Source organism: Cynoglossus semilaevis, chromosome W (genome assembly GCF_000523025.1).
Source record: "Cynoglossus semilaevis isolate Cse_v1.0 chromosome W, Cse_v1.0, whole genome shotgun sequence".
Lineage (NCBI taxonomy): Eukaryota > Metazoa > Chordata > Actinopteri > Pleuronectiformes > Cynoglossidae > Cynoglossus > Cynoglossus semilaevis.
This window is the reverse complement of record NC_024327.1, coordinates 16,437,150-16,442,563: the sequence shown is the minus strand read 5'-3', so window position 1 is coordinate 16,442,563 and position 5,414 is coordinate 16,437,150. Positions and strand designations below refer to the sequence as shown.

General features: G+C 39.9%; 1 long non-coding RNA gene across 1 annotated transcript; it reads right to left on the bottom strand.

The window, feature by feature from the left end:
- Nucleotides 1–4,196: 4,196 nt before the first annotated feature.
- LOC112486398 (uncharacterized) lies at nt 4,197–5,099 on the bottom strand. Its single transcript, XR_003048830.1, has 2 exons — nt 4,951–5,099; nt 4,197–4,851 (listed from the first exon to the last, which is right to left on the bottom strand). It is a non-coding gene; the product is annotated as an uncharacterized LOC112486398 (long non-coding RNA).
- Between the last annotated feature and the right edge of the window lie 315 nt (nt 5,100–5,414).

Here is a 5,414-nt window from a genome sequence, read left to right as displayed (position 1 = left end):
AGGGACTGCTGCCCAGGGATTTTAAATCCGCCACACCCAATCTTTGCTTTTATCTTTTTACTTTTCAGTCTTATCTACTTGGAGAATTTTTTTTTAGAATGTTCAATCTGCAGTATTCTCTGTATATCAGAAAAGGTTACTGCTTACCTTTTATTTCTGGGAAGCCCGTTCTCCAGGCAGTCAAAACCTCCTGCACAGCCAAATCTGGTTCACCGCCCGTTTGAACCTGTCTGGCCTTGAATCACGTCAGGGTCACCAAGTTGTAGTGGATGTTCTTTTGATCCCAGGTCAAAGACAGGAACGTCGAGGCGGAGTTCCACGTTCAAACTGTGTTTTTATTACAAAGAGAGCAAGAACAAGCAAGAGAGTATACAGAGTATATTCAAGCAAAACACTAATGGATAAAACCGAACTTACAGAGACATTTCTCTGGAGTCAGTGCCGATCTAGTAGACTGCCGATTACCTAGTACCTATGCCAGGAGCGCTGACTGACTAACTGTCCCAAGACCTCTGAATTATTACAGACATACAAACAAGTTTGTTGTGGTAGTGGGTTCTTCTCTCAACGACCTTCCTCTGCAGGTGCGTTACCATGGCAACCATAGAACGTCTCCCTCTTCTGCTGCACATGTTCCAGGGGTCACATACCATTTAAGACAAGCACTGCGTGTCAAAAGCAGGTGGTTTACTGTTCTTTACTAATAAGTATTCGTTTAATTAAACCTTCCAAGTCACCATATATGGACCTGTTGAGTTATAGCAGAGCAGTAATATTCCTACAATATTTACTTTGGATAAATGCATCTGCTAAATGTAATGTAATGTAATACAAAACCGAAGTGTAATTACTACAACTAAGACCTTTTCAAACCCTGGTTACACTACTAGTACTAAGAGAGCACTGCTGCAGCTTTCTGATTAAAGGAAACCTTTTATGTCCACCTCTGAATTAAAGGCAAAAAACTAAACTAAAGAGAAATAAAGAACACACCAAAACCATCAGTATTTTATAGGATTTAAATATTTAGAATACTTCAAGTAATTGTAAGTAAAGAATAATGTGAATTAAGAAAACAAATCTCAGTTTGAGGAGCAGTGGTGCAGCAGAAGAGGTATGGACCAATGGAGGACTTGGATTTTCGTTCGACACATGAATGGAAGTTGCAAAACCTACTAGTTTAAATATCGCCACAGTTTGAGGCTCCTCCATGAACTGGTAATCTGGTCTATTTGTTCATTCTTTCTATCACTGCATTCTCAAATTACATATGAGACCTAATACTATCATGAACTGCTTATAGCAGGAACACACACCTGGTATTGCTGGTAGTTGTACAAGTAACGAGATGGTTGGTAGATGTTGTAATAGGGGGTTTCCATCTGAAGGGCAGACGATCCCTCATAAAGAGCACTGGTGCTCCCTGGAAGGACAGAGGATGAAGATAAGAGACTCTCTGGACAGAGGACTAAAACCAAAAATGAACACACTCAGTTTGTAAGTGTGAATGTTGTGATTTAAAGCATACTGTTACATTTGGAAAACACATTTATACAAAAGTTTGTTTTGGTGAATCTTTTTATCTACTAAAGCAAAGATGATTGATTTAGATTTATTTTAAATCTAAAAATATTTTAAACAATCAAATTTTGGATGTTTTACCTTAAATGTTTTACTAGCATTATGATGAAAAAGTTTCGAAAACTTATTTTTTAAGTCGTGCCACTCTATAATTAAACTGTTGACAACAGCACCATCTGCAGGTAGCACCATCACATCACACAAATGTATCTTTCTGCACAAAAGACAAGCCGTATTATTCAGCATTTTCAGTTATTAGGGCCACTTTGCTTTCCTTATCAACAGCACACTTTCTCATGCAGACCCAGCATTTTTGGTCTCCGTCAATGATGACAACATGGACTCACACGGCTAAACATAATGACACTTGTTGTCCCTGTTCTATCTTCTGACATCAGTGAATCACACTGTGCTAGACTCCCTTTTCTATCTCGCTTTTTTCTCTCCGCCAGCGACCCAAAGTTCAGCCTTTTGGTCAAGGCTGCCCAACACACAACCATCCTCAAACAAAGCCAATATTCTGACTCCCTTAATGTTTATCAGGCCGAGTGGGAACACAGTATCTGTACTGGGCTCCTTGTGACGGGAAAACAAGAAAAGAGACATTTAATCCTGCTATCAACAAATGTAGTTTTTAAAAAATTACAGACTGAATATACAACAGTATTATTGTCTGGTCTTCTCCCACGACCTGAAAACCTGAAGACCTGGGACAAAAGTTTGTGAAGGACTTAAAAAAGATCGTACGTGTAAAAAGCATGTCAATATGAACGTTTGTCTCTGCAGATAACCTCAAATGGACAAAACAGTTGATGATAAATCATTTAACAAATTATTAATAAAATAATAATTGCCAATTGCTGCCACAAATGTGACTTTACAGCCCAATAAATTAGCGTTCACTTCTGAGAAAAACAACACTTGTTTGACAATAATGTTTTAATATTTAACTAATTTTCCTGTATAAAAACAAATAAATCTAATTTGATACAGTAAACCCTTGTTTTTCACGGGGGTTACGTTCCAAAAAGAACCCGTGATAGGCAAAATCCGTGAAGTAGAAATCTTTATTTTTTTTACAATTAAATACTCAGAAAAAGAAGAGAAAGAACGAACAAACCATTTTACAGTCTCAACCATTTGTTTCACAAACGAACGGAAGATTCATTAATTCCATAATGCCGACCTACAGCCGCATAGCTTTTACCTTCATTTAGCATGTCCAATAGTTTTACTTTATCACCGATAGACAGCATCTTCCGCTGCCTTTTGGTCCCTACCGCAGGTACGTTTGCCGGTCCAGAGCGTTTTGTCGACATTATGGGGTTTGATAAACTCGAAATTGCAAGAGAATTTGCACGTACGTAATGTCAATTTGGCAAGCTGTTTTACGTACGTGTACATATTAAACCGCAACGGTATTGGCGCACAGGTAGAGAAGAAGCGGAGTGACTTTTTAGCCAATCAGAATGCAGAACACAATGCACGATGCAAATCCGTGAAGTAGCGAAACCGTGAAAAGTAAACCGCGTTAAAGCAAGGGATCACTGTATTCACTAGTTTGACCAGTATCGTGAGGGTCTGTTGGGAACGTCTGGCGGAATCCCCGGTGAGGGGGGCCTTCAACTCCCACCTCCGGGAGAGTTTTGAACAGGTCCCGAGGGAGGCTGGAGACATCCGTCTCCTGTCTTCTGCCTATTGCTACTGTCTCTAAACCATATATAATTTTATTTATATTAATATAATAATAATAATACTATAATAAGTAATGTGATGTACTATGAAATGAAAATAAACAGGACACAACATAGTATTGCCAGTGCTAGTATTTATTTTAGAAATCATTAAGGTGCCAGTGATCTTCATATTTGCATTGTCTATATGGCATATTAAAATAAAAATGAAAGCTTACAAAAGAAAGCAATGTGGGACAATCAATAAGGAAGAGTTAATCACCCTACATTACCTTTGTAGGTCAAAAGGCCTAGGATATTGCAGGTTGTCCACATGAAAGTAAACAAAATCATGCTTTCTCACTTCACATGCATGGAGATGTTCTTGACAAGTAACTGTAATTAAAGGCACAGTAAGCAATTACAGTTTTCCATCTATAATCAGAACAATAATCAAAACAATACAATAATCAAACTCAAAAAACAAGGGCATTTTAGATTCAACTCCACACACAATCAAATGTGGGCGGTAAGTGAGCCCATTATGTTTCTCCCATGTCTTTTGTAGTTTGCACAAAAGTGAAAAAGTTGGTCAAGGAGGAACTGTATGACATACCATAGACATAATGGGCCTTCAAGAGTTTGTCAAAGACTCCCACAGAACCAGATACCTTGCAAGGAAGTGCATGCTTGTCGATCACAATGAAGTAGTGGTGAATGCTGCTTGGTGTGGTTCCCACTGCAAGAAGGTAGGACTGGCTGCTAAGGGGGATGTTGTCTAAATGCTGCTGCACACTGATTCCAGTCTGTGACAGAAGACATTCAACATAAGTTGTGGTGAGTAAAATCTGATTAGACTACATTTGATCACATCTCAAAAGGTGTGAGATTGATGTAAAGAAAAATTCATTCATTCATTCAACTTTTTAACAAACCTTTTGAAATTTAATGAGCTGATGTACAGTTTGAGATGCAAACATCTTTCCTGGCCTTTCGACCTTGCGCAGATGGTGGCAGTAGATGTAGCAGCAGCAAAAAAGTAGACATGTCACTTGTTATGTAAACCAAAAATGTGTTAACATCATAGCATATTCATTTGAAAGGTTGCACCATTACCAAAAAGGGCACTGCACACGTGTGCAATCAGAAATATCAAGTAAACAATGTCGTACCATTCTCAACTTCAGCCGCTGACTCTGCACTGCGCATCAAATCCAAGAGTTCTGTAGTGGGTATAAGTCGATGACTCTCCATTATTACTTTAGCTTTGAAAGAAGTTGGCCACTTCTCCAAGAATTTGTTGGCAGTGGTCTCTCCAAACAGAAGTCTGAAATCTTGCTCAATCTGTAACACAGACACATACAAACAAAGTGTAACAATGAGAGTTACTGCACTGTGGCTATACTGGGAATTGCCGTGAAACAATTGAATTAAGATGTTGTACAAGTCCTGGTGTGTCCAGAAAATGTGGGAAAACCAAGAAGACATCTGCTGATTTGCTTTCATCATTGACCATTGCTTGGCGATAAGTGAAGGTAGCTTTCATCTTCTCACGGACAGTGTCTTCATCAGCAGAGTGTTTGTCCTGGTCCCCCAACTTAAGACAAAACACAATGTGACTCTTGCCAGGACAAGTAACAACTCACAAGTGTAACAACAAATCACTATTGTTATGATCTACACTAAGACGCTATACCTTTGCGAGATCTGCTGACAGAGGCACCTCTATCTTCTGCAGTTTTTCTTTGTATGATTTTCAATCATCATCGAGAGGAGTCAGCTGAGGTGGCTTGGGCATTTACATTGCATGCCCCCCGGACGCCTCCCTCGGGAGGTGCTCGGGTGCCGTCCCTCTGGGAAGAGACCTAGGGGAAGACCTAGGACACGCTGGAGCAACTACGTCGCTCGGCTGGCCTGGGAACGCCTTGGGGTCCCCCCAGAATTGCTGGAGGAAGTGTCGAGGGAGAGGGAAGTCTGGGTGTCCCTGCTCAGACTGTTGCCCCCGCGACCCGGCCCCGGATAAGCGGTTGAAGATGGATGGATGGATGGATAGTTTGACCAGTGGCTCAAATGAAACTTAAATGTACACAATGACATTGTTTTGACCTGATGTAAAATGTATATACTACACAATGTTTAAAAGCAGATATCTTTTGGTCA